Genomic DNA, 12882 nt, shown 5'->3' with positions numbered 1-12882 from the left:
TCTTGTGTGTTATACAATGCAAATATTTTACTGCTCAGCGTCTATATCGCTCAGCTTTAAACAATTATTTGGTTTTTATAAGCAAATCATAGTACACATAGAGTAACTTAGACATGTTATACCGTTGATTCAAAAATATACAGGTTCGTTTTTGTGTGTAAAGCAAACCTATATGCCACCTTTATTGTAATACATATGACGGGTAAGTAATTAAACACTAATATATATTCAAGAAAGGGTACTTAAAAACATACACATCATTAGCTATATAAACAATTTTACGTAGGAAGGGGTGTTTTATTACACTTATAACTTTAGATATTTTAACGTCTACCTAGCATAAGCATTTGAAGAGTATCGGAGCAATTGGGAAATTTTAAAACTAAAAGTTAGTAAAGTATCTCTTTTAATTCATAATTTGTTTTTGCCGAGGCCTTTCGAATTCATAGGTTCCATTATCAGTCGACGTCATTAAGACATTTTGGGTTCAAAAGGAATCGTCCAAATTAAAATAATACTGTAAGTGTTGTTTCTATAAATACTAGTCTCCTATGAACATAATACGCTTAACACCCTTAATACTACTCTATCCAAATTTTTTTAATGTTCTTATGTGTTTTTTTTGTTGTAAGTTGTAGTTGTTTTGTGCTTATTAGTTGTTTTAGCTAAGTCTAATAGAAGCCTTTACAATGGTGGGCGGAAACCTTTTATTCTGCACGTGTGGGTTGCAGTTTTATATGTATGCGTTTGTATGCAAGCTAAATTACTAAACCTTCAGGATAGAAATAAACTAGACAAATTTTATTTTGTTATAATGTTTATCTTTATACAAGAAGAACGTAAATGTATTTGCAGACATCTTTTTGTCAAAAAAGATTGCAAAAGCAAATAAACAAATTTAAAAAAATGTAATTTTTACAAATATTTAAGTTTTTATGGTAAATTATAATACAATAACATTTCTCTTTCTCGAATTTTACTGTGAAAAATTTTATGACATTATTAACTTTTACAGTCTAACTAGTGTTTCGGCATGTATTTAGTTATTCTTCTAATTTTTAAGTTATTATTTAACGACTAAATTAATTTCAGCAGTAAGTTATTATAAATGACCACTAATTATTCGAACATCTACTTATATTAAATCTATGTTAATTTAATGCAGACATTTTGCATAGCAGACTTCACTGAGAATTAATGAATAATATCAATCCTATAACACTCTTTGCATTTACGGAATATCAGGTGGACACAATCATACAACGGAGAAATGTTTACATCCCAAGACAGACCAAAGATTTATCCCACCCTACTTAGTAATACATTAAAATGATGCTCGGCCAAATTCTATTGATGGATCATATAATCATTCATTTTTTATATATAATGAGGTTTGATGCACAATTTAACGTCAATAATGAAAGCTTTCTTGAAATTTCATAACTATAAACTGAAACTTTATATTTCATCAATTGTCTATACAACAGTTACTTTCTTTTTAAAACTCTTTTTTACTGAAACTCGAGTATGTGAATATTATATAATAATCATTTAATCATAAACAACGAGAAATATTAATTTAAAAGTAATGTTTTTTTAGTAAAATGTAGGATATATGTATAATCAATCAACAAATTTCAATAGTTTATGAAGCATCCTAAGAGAAATGGACAAATTATGGTAGAATGGGTTAATGAATTTGCTTACAGCTACTATAAACTTCCTTTTTTGTTACTTTATGTTAGCTTATTAAACTTTTCTAAGCTTATAAAATTTGCATTGATTATTAATTGACGTTATGAACCAAACGACGCTAGTCGTTAATTATTTAAAGGCAAACTTTGTCACTTCGAGGATTAACAGATTATTACATTACATAATTACATAATTTCTCATATACTGTATCAAAAGTGTCGTAAAACCAATAACATTTCAATTTTGATCAGTTAAACACATTTAAATGATAAAATATATGTTATAACACATATACAAATAGATAGCTACAGCCTTCGGTTTGAAGAGCTTCAAAATCTCCAGTAAAAATGTTCAATCGAATTTTCGTTTGTACAGGACAGTTGAAAGTTTGTGGGCGGGGCTTTTCCTTGATTAGCTAAGGAATTAATTATAAATATCAAACGTGACAAAGACCGGTCCGTATGGCTTCGGCACTACTAATTTTTGGTTACCAGGTTTCAAAAATTGCACTCTACCTTCTTTCTTGAGCATTTCATTAGTTTCTCTAATCCCCCTTGGATATAAATATGGAATTTTATTGTATAGAATTATATTCAATGTATGCCTCGTCACTCATTATCTTTCCCTACTTTACTCAAATGGATATTATGTACTGATAAATGATTATTCATTTCCTTGCATAAAGTTTAATATACAAGATTATTAAGTTTAATATACCAGATTATTTTATGATATAGGTACTTTAAAATGACATTATAATTTCTTTATTAGGTTTAAACTTGATAATGTGTTTTAAACTGTGTAGTGTTGCGTTTAAGGAAAAGTATTTTATAAATTAAGTTATATAGAAATATCTGTACTTAGAGTATTGTTATCAATCGAAATTAAACGCGTTACAAAGAGATAAAGATAAAACTTATTGGGACAGAGACAGTAACGGTAATGGGTCGACACGTATGTGGACAAATGTCATCACAAACTATGGTACGTGGCCTGACTACTGAAACTACTTACTTTACAGTTTTCAGAGTATTTTGTTATGAGATATATTGTTTTATTACAGGGGTTCATACAATTGTTTAGAAGTTTACAATTAAGTTCACGTAAACAAAAGTTGAAACCGCAAAATTACTATGTAAAACATTTTGGTTTTGTCTTTTGTAATATTTTTAACTTTTATCACAATACTACAGGTGATAGGCTATAGAGATTAATATTTATCGCAGTGATAGAATTTAAAATAATTAGGACATACATAATGGGAAACTATATCCTCGAGTTAATATTTCCGAAATGTTTCTTAATATGGCAAGTTCCGAAATTTTCTCCCAAAATAACCCATCACGCAATTTCATACATTGAACCTTACATTGTGTTGCTATGGAAAAAGCTTTGGCTAACCGACCGTATTAGTGAGTTAATACTGAATGCATATGAGGTAATTAGAACATGCGCAAAGTTAAGCTTCTGACGTGAGAGTAAATCTAGGCGGGGATGATTGATGTTGCTTGATTTGTAGTAATGACATGTTAAGCCTAACGTTTACCAGTAATCTGTTTGGCATGAGCATTTTACACTAAACAAAGACAATTCATTTGACAAAAATATTTTTAACTTACAGTTTTCTCCTTTCATAACGTTCTTGGGTGTTTGGCTTGAACGATCCCTTACTTGGAGACTGACTACATGTAATGAATCTCTTGCATTACACCATTTCAGCTATTTTTGCTATGAAAATTTTAAAACCAACCTGTGGCAGAGAGGTTATTCTTGTTTTATATCGAGGCTACTGGGAGAGCCTACTTCGATATGAAATCGTAATATGGAGGTCCTTCAATCTACTGGAAAAATTACTCAAGTGTCAGAAACGGAAACTGCAAGTAACTTTTGTATTAAGTCCTCGACATTTTTGCAAGATCATCTTTCAGCAAAATAATATTCTCACCGTATTTAGCTTTATACTCAAAACACTGTAATATTGACATTCAAAAATACTTTAATATTGAAAGATCTGGTGATTTCACGGCTTTATTATTTAAAAGGGATCCATGCTGTTTTCCTATACACCGAACATCAACCTTTGAGAGAAGTCCATTGTATGCTGGGTTACGTTCAATAGGCCGACAGCGGAAATAGGGGAGACGAACTCATAGTTACCTTTAAACGGACACTGACATTTGGTCTTTATACCCAGGCCAGTCATTTTATTATGAAGTTTTAATTCTATTAATTTAATATTTACTGTAGGTTATTAATATTGATCCATTCCATTTATATAACCGTGTCCAGATTTACTTTTTCTGATGGTTGATAAAAATGAAATTATTTTCATTTATTTTAACTATGTACATGTGAAACCTTATAAAATTACCTATTGTATATTTTTATTCTTATTAGTATTATTGATCAACCACAGTAATTGTAACAAGTCATTATGGACAAATGAAAGTGTGAAAATAAAAAGGAAGGTAATGATTCCTGCTGCAACTGATTGTCAATCATCACATCTGTGTCCTCTCGATCCAACGTATTTCAGTGACGTACATTCCAAAATGCATTGTCTATTCAAGATTTAAGCAGACTAACTTGTTTTAAGATAATAGTAAAATATCACAAACATTTTATTTGCGTGTTTCTGATCGATTTTCCATGGACAAACCCCGCGCCGCTACAACCGATATAAAGCAGCAACCCCTGATACGCGTTACCAGTAATAGGAGTAATTGATGAACTTAGTTTTTATTTTGAACTGTATTTATATTATATTATACTAGCAGAAACGACAGACGTTGTACTGTACACACGTCTTTAATTCGAAAATTTTAAACTTTGATTAATCTGTAACAATCTGGGCTGTTTTTATAAAAATGTCTATCAAAAAGTTATTACAATATCTAACTTCTTTACATGTACATTTAAACACACTTCGACCAACAGATAGTGTGTGAGTATAACATGAGTGATGTGAAATGTAATAGATGTTTTAAATGAAAACTTACTTAATCTAAAGGTAAAAAGTTGAAACAAACTATTTTATAACAGGTATATTTTTTCAATTTACAACTTAATTTATCGTAATGCCATTGAATGTACAATAGTTTTGTTAATCCTTCAGGAGTATTCACAAACAAATTAGATGATTTTCGGATAGGTCTGAAGTATAATAAGTGGCCTCCATCACAATCGAATTATTGACATTTCTGAACAGCCTATATAACTACTATCCGAATTAGATTATAGTTATGTAAATGCTGAAGTATAATAAGCGGCCAACATCGCAATCAAATTATCGATATTTCTAATTAGCCTATCTAAACTACCGAATTTCATTATCTTTATATTTATATTTCTTGTGTGCGTGTGTATGGAGCTGAACTCCTCCTAAACGGGTAAACCATCTTGGAATGTTTTACATTGGGTCCAGCAGAATGCGCTACGATCACAGTTTCAAATGTTTTCTATTTTAATTCCAGGTTTTACTAACAATTTGTGCTGCTATCAAATATGTGTGTTGTTTTTTAACATCGTGTAATTATTGTGTGAGTGCTAATTGTAACATTACATTAATAGAGATTGAAGATGTTTGAAGTACATAAAAAACTATAGTTATTTATTTAAGTTATTGAACAAATTTTGAAAATTTATTGAACGAAGTGAGTATATTGGTCGCATAACCTAAGTAGCATACAAATCAAAAGGTTGTGTTTCTATGTGTGAATAACTATTGTTAACAGTTTGGTCACATAAGTTCAAATTAAGTAGCACATAAATCACATGATTGAATAACTATTGTTGATAGTGTAGGAATTGGTTTTAAATTAAATTCTGTTGGCTAATCAGAAGAAATATCAATAATTTAATTGTGATGGTGACCGCTTATTATACTTTAGCCTTTAAATAACTATAATCTAATTCGGATTGTCATTTTAGTAGTTTAGATAAGCTATTCAGAAATATCTATAATTCGATTGTGATGGTGGCCACTTATTATACTTCAGCCCTACAGGGAATACTTATTAAGTATTTTAGATAAATGAAATTCTGTTAGCCAGTTCCGAAACTATACTGTAATTTTAAATAAGTATGGTGTAATTCGGTAGTTTAGATAGACTAATCAGAAATATCAATAATTCAATTGTAATGGTGGCCGCTTATTATACTTCAGCCTTTAAATAACTATAATCTAATTCGGATCCAGTTCCGATACTATACTGTAATTTTAAATAACTATAGTGAAAATCGGTAGTCTAGATAGGCTAATCAGAAATATCAATAATTCGATTGTGATGGAGGCCCCTTGTTATACTTCAGCCCTAAAACCATCTAATTTGTTTGTGTATACTCCTGAAGGATTAACAAAAAATATTGTACATTCAATGGCATTAGGCCTATGATAAATTAAGTTGTAAATTGAAAAAAATATACGTTATAAAATTAGTTATTTAAAATTACAGTATAGCCTAGTATCGTAACTGGCCAATATAATTTAATTTAAAACCAATTCCTACACTATTAACAATAGTTATTCACACATGTGATTTGTATGCAGCTTAATTTGAACTTATGTGACCAAACTGTTAACAATAGTTATTCACACATAGAAACACAACCTTTTGATTTGTATGCTACTTAGGTTATGCGACCAATATACTCACTTCGTTCAATAAATTTTCAAAATTAGTTCAATAACTTCAATAAATAACTATAGTTTTTTATGCACTTCAAACATCTTCAATCTCTATTAATATATTATTACAATTAGCACTTAGCAGAATAATTACACGATGATACAAAACGACACACAAATTTGATAGCAGCACAAACTGTCGGGACAACCTGGAATTAAAATAGAAAAACATTGTGGCTGTGTTGTAATATTATAATATTTACATAGAACAATTAGTGAAACTTCATCTTTGCAATTTGCATTACACTACTGTTCAAGCACTTTACAATAACATTTTTCTAAATTTTAAATGTAAACAATTAATGTTTCTGCCTCTTTGATGAACTTCAGCTGAAAGAGTTCACTTTGTATTACGTGTCGTAGCGCAGTCTGGCGGATCCAATGTAAAACACTCCAACATCAACAATTTATTATTAAAAAACTAATTATATAAACTATTTAAATTGGACCGAATTGTGAATCTAAACCATTCTCGGATCCACCTGAAGACATACAAAAAGTTTCATTAAAATCGGTCCACCCGTTTAGGAGGAGTTCAGCCCCATACACACGCAAACAAGAAATATATATATATATATATATTATTTATTTATTATATATATATATAATTCTATTTTTCCCCTGTTTATTATTCTATTTCAGTTCATTTTCTTGTTTGTATTTAGTTAGTTTCATTATTTAATTTGGTAAATATTTATACACATTTGTTATCTGAAGAAGTATGCTGACATACGAAAATTCATAATCAGAGTTTACCAATATTTGGTTTTTTATTTCTACATGAAGAGAATACATATTGATATATATATATATATATATATATATATATATATATATATATATATATATATATATATATATATATATATATATATAAAGATTAGCCTTTAGTTTTTCGGGAATTGTGTATAAATCAATAAAATATTATTCAGTATGCAGATAGAAACACGGAACAATAAATCTGCTTTCGTCATTAAATGTCGGGAGAAGTTCTGTTAATTGCTCAGGCAATTAGACTAAATATTTTCAGTGGTTAGTGGAACTTTTAGAATTAACAATTCTATTATAACATTTTCTTTTCTAGGTATACATATACCGAGTTAAATTACGTATGCAACACCAAGAAAATAAACCAATCTATACCAAGCTATTGTAACGTTTTACACGATAGTCCCACCCCTGCTTTAGGCCACTGTCCTAGACTGTACCCAAACAATCTAGCAGAGTATTTTGACACTCTCGGTGCATCATTAATCTAGGTTATACCCGTTGGGAACTTAAATAAATTCATGATCATTGAATAGCTTAAATAATCTCTCATTCTGATCAGTAATATTTCTTTGAGGAAAAACAACAGGTTTCATCAAATACCTCCATACCTGTAAAATCTTCATTTTTAACTCAGCTACAAGACAAGGCTATTTAACGTTCTAGTATAAATTTAAATTTGGCAATTGATACACACATGAAAATACTGAATCCCGCTTGGTAGACGATATAATTGCGAAAGGATTACGTTAATCACAATAACTCAAAGATAAATAACTTGTAGTGTAAAATGATAACGTAAAGAAGAATTCCCATTTGAAAAGAAGAGTTAGTTATTACTGAATCATTGATGTTTAGCTTGATGCTCTATTATAGAAATAACTTATATTTATAAACGAAAGAAAGTATTTACTATCCATAAAATTGAATCTTTTAATTTTAAATATATAGTCCTGTTCCTTAATGAAGGTTGAACTTAAACCTATTTAAGATTGTAATGTAAAAGAATATAGCTAAAGTTTGTGTTTGTCAAAGGAGGTCTGTCTTTGAACAGGAAATAGTGAATAGTATATTATATAATTTCTTGTAAAAGGTAACTCTTAGTACGATGCCCAACGAGCTGAGTAACAGGCTTTTCTGATTGTAACGTGCTTGTAAAATTTTAAGTTTACAATTGCTAATTTAATTTTGATAAATTAGTTACATGGTTTACTAAGTCACAAGCTAATATTTTGTGTGACTGAACTCAGTTTGATTAAAAATAACTCTTTGATTGTCTAGCTACTATCATTGTTATCTATAAAACTAGTGATACAATTTTCTCTGTTGCTCAACCAAATGCCATAGATTGACATGACCATCATTGAAAAATTATTGTTTGTATAAGGTTGATTCAATACGAATATTTAGTTTAGCTTAAGTTCACCTCACTCTTTATTCCGAGTCAAAAATCTGATTCTGTTACAGAATTTGGTCCTGGAATGTAGATTCATGTTCATAACAAGAGTTTCAAAAAATTCTGTGATGAAGAAGGACTATATACAGAGCCACCTTGGCTGTAAAATAAATTGTGGAAAGGTATTATCCTCACGAGCCAATGACATTTTTTATCTTTCAGACGAACATGGCTCAAGATTCCAGAAACCAAGTCTCTGACAATGTCCGATTCTAGACGCTGCTCTAAGATGAAGGTGAATTGAAACTAAACTTAAATTCACAGCTAAAAACAGAATAGTCTTTTAAAGCCATTTCATTCCTTTGTCTTTAACCTCAATCATGTTCTTAATTTTTTAGGGTGTGAAGGAGTTATGGATTACATATTATACACAGTGTGTCAATTAATAACTCTTTTAAATATCATTATATGATTACACAAGTAAAATGAGTATCAAATTTCGTATAATATTGCCAAAAGTAAACATTATTTTGTAATAGTTATTTAGTGCGCTTAAATAGGTTTAGATCGTATAAACTATTTACAACTTTTCTCTCCATAGCATAAGATTATTTAAACAGAAAGTCTGTACGATAAGTTTTACCCTTTTCGTAATATTAATTATGACATAGATCAAACAGAATTATTATTTAATAAAAAACCAGATAATAAACGTTATTAAAGAAGATTAATATTTTTATTAAATAAAACAATTATAATGATTTTGCAACAACGTAACAAGCGATTTTGAATTTCTAGAATTATTTTCTTATGATAAAAAGAAATATGCAATTTATATAAATCACTGGAGTAATGTAAAACAATTCTACGTCGCGTACTCGGGCTTTTTGAGATATTGAAACATAAAATATAACTGTACATTTATATAAAGTTTTAAAGTTAAATAATACATCAAATAAATTATTAAAGTTTCATGACTTCCTGGAAATGTTTTTTCAGCAACCATCCAAAAGCTTGTATGTAGGATTTCTCCAGAGTAATATATAAGTCAGAGACAGAATGCCGCTCACAATTACATTATAAGCAGATTGAATTGCCTCAAGCCCTCTACTGTAATATTGAGTATAATCTCAATTTAACAGAGTTTTTTTGACATTGCTTTACTTTTACAGCTTTTTTTAAGATACAGTGACTGTAATTTGAGGAACTATACACTTCATTTAGATTATTGAATATGACAGAAACAGTAGAACCATACATGTATATACATATTATGTACGTTTATGATTCAAATATTTTCTCAGCATAGTGTTAAAACTACAATTTACATTTTTAAGAGTGAAACTTAAGAGGTTTCTATCTATCTGATAACACATATAGTGTAAAAATTAACCCAAAATAATTGTATATTCGTACAGACGACAATATTTATAAAACTGTATTATTCTATTACGAACTTATTGCGTCTTAAAGAACTTCAAATATGTTTAAATAGTTTAAATTAATCATAGATGGTTAAACCGACAATAAAATTAAAACAAAAATTGGTTGGTAATATACATAAATATGATCATTTTGTTAAGAAATATTCCTATAACATTGTTTGGAGTATTAATCAATAGCAGATACGGGTAGAACTCCACTGGAGTTGATTGTAATCGAGTCGTTTGAACTCAGTGATGAAGGATCAGGATCGTCAAAGCTGTCTGATCTGTGATTGCTAATCGCTCTCATTCTACTTTGAATGTCTGATTACCTTGAAAACACAAGCAATGATTGGATTGTACCTTACTAGAACTTTTATAAAAACCTGTGCTTTAATTTCAATTTTTTTCAATGCAAAACCGTAACACTAACCAAATTAAAATAATTGACCTGAATCTCTAAAATGCTAATATCTAGGAACAGTAGGAACTCAAGGCTCCTTGGGAAGACGTCATTAATTGTGCCTATAATATTTCAACGTCCACGGCCTGTCCTCCCTTTACTTGTAGAGTGATATACTTTTCGTTACATATCATTTCACTAAATTAAATTATATCAATACTTTGGTTTTTTAATATTGAACAGGAACATGGTGAATTAGAATTACTATTTATTTATTTGCATTTCTTCTTCACTTTTTTTAGATTCCATGGATATTTGCTTAAAGTTTGTGTGTTGAGTATACACAACAATAATAACACTAATATTCTATTTGATTATTATTTTCCTCGAATTATGTATATGTTTATACCTAATACGACGTATGTCTTACTTTTCAATTACCGCTTGCTACAAATTCTTGGTATTTGGATTAATCTAGGAACGATATGTATTAATATACAATTAATTACTACGATACCAGTATTTCATATTCAGCCAAAAAGAATCCAGTGGCACTTATTAGTCTTTTCGGGCCTTAAAAATATTTTAATTCGCTGTTTTGAGTGCAGTTTGTTTAAACTTAAAAAAAAATGCATTTAGAATACAACTGCTGACGCAAATCGTGTTGTACTTTCGACTATAGACTCGATCCCCTACATTTAAATTACTAACCGAAACAATGTAGCGTTACATGTGTAATACAAACTTGAGACACCTAATAGGAGGTGAAAGGATATCAGGATTTCGGAAATGTTCCATCGTTGTATGTTACAAAAGTTTACACGACGTCTCAAGGATTGGAATCCATCCTCTTTGTCCTTTTTGGGGAGGGTTTTATACAAAAATAAAGACCAGAAATAAGAAATGAAGGGAAATACAATGGTTCAACCGTACCTAAGAGATGCTTGGAGCCCAGTTGAGGCGTTTTCACTAGGCAACATGTTCTTTAATTTTGAATGTATGCATATCCTGTCCCCACCTGACGAAGAGGATGGATTCTAATCCTCGAAACGTCGTGTTATACGTTTTAACGTGTAACATATAAGAATAGCAAATGTCCTCTTGTCCTTGCAAACCTTCTATCGTCAGTAACAAACTTTTAAGAAATAATTGGAGTCATCAGAATATATTTCAACCATCGGATTAAAATACTTCAACAACACATATTTTTGAACGAAAATATTCACTTATTCAATATAGGAAAAGGCTATGGTAATAATAAGCTCCTAATATTTTACAAAGAATGTAAATTCATGAATAAGTGGCTAGTTGATAATTTTACACACTAAAACAATTTATCCAATACCAACCAACAAGGATGTATGGGCAATGATTTAAAAATAACAAATTCAAGAGTTGCATGCAATATTGTATGTGGTTTTCTTTATTTTCTTACTTTGGTCTAGCTGATGCTCTGTATTGCTGAATGTGCATTCACTTCCTTTAAGAAATACAACTACAGGAACTAAATAAACCGGATTAATTTATTTTATACTTTATTATCGTACTTTACATTAGTACCTTACTTAAGTTGCAGCTTGATAATTTATTTCAAATCTTCTAGTTCCTTTTAGGAGGAATACTGACTGACTTTTATTATACTTTCATATTCAATTAGCGTTTTCCAAAATGTTTGTTTTTAAAATTTAGTTTGATTAAATTATGTTGAAAAATTACATATTTAAATTGAAAAATAAATGGCATTACATATAGTATTGTTGCTAATCGAAATGAAACCGCGTTACAAAGAGATACAGTCAGAACGTATTGGGACAGAGACAGTAACGGTAATGGGTTGACACGTATGGGAACAAATGTCGTCACAAACTACGTAAGTGTCCTGACTACTAACATTTCTTACTCTGCAGTTTTTGGGATTTTTTCTCGTGAGAGAGATAGTTTACGGTTTTGAGTTTCATACAATTGTTTTATACTTTTTTAAATAACTATATTCATAAGACTGACAATCATATAAACAAGAATGAAAACTGGTAAGTAGATGATAAAAGATTTTGCTGACGTAGAGTAATCTGCTTTAACATTTTTATCTCTGTACAGAATATAAGATGCATATGTATGTTTTTCTTGTACAAACTTATTTACAACACGGTTTTAAACTTATTTGCACGACCTGAGTTAAATGTTTGGAAACAATTTTCACATAAATACTTCATACAAACTCTTTAAATATTATAAACGAATATTTAATGCATTAATATTGAGTAGCGACGGTGCTGCCTTATTTTTGTCGGTGTTGTCTTCTTTTGTCAATTTTTCCCCTTAATAACATAACCCAGCTGATATATAATAGTCCCTCTACACCAGATGTATATAAGAAAAATGCCAGCTGAGGACAACGTGAAAAATACAGAAGAATGGTTTCACAACTGTATGTAGTGAGGTATATAGAGTAACCTGTTCCACCGAGGCTTGTTAGATCAATATTGCATGTGATCCTAAAGCGTAAACC

This window comes from Homalodisca vitripennis, chromosome X (assembly GCF_021130785.1).
Source record: "Homalodisca vitripennis isolate AUS2020 chromosome X, UT_GWSS_2.1, whole genome shotgun sequence".
Taxonomy (NCBI): Eukaryota; Metazoa; Arthropoda; class Insecta; order Hemiptera; family Cicadellidae; genus Homalodisca; species Homalodisca vitripennis.
The sequence above is the reverse complement of the archived record's forward strand: the minus strand, read 5'-3'. Positions refer to the sequence as shown.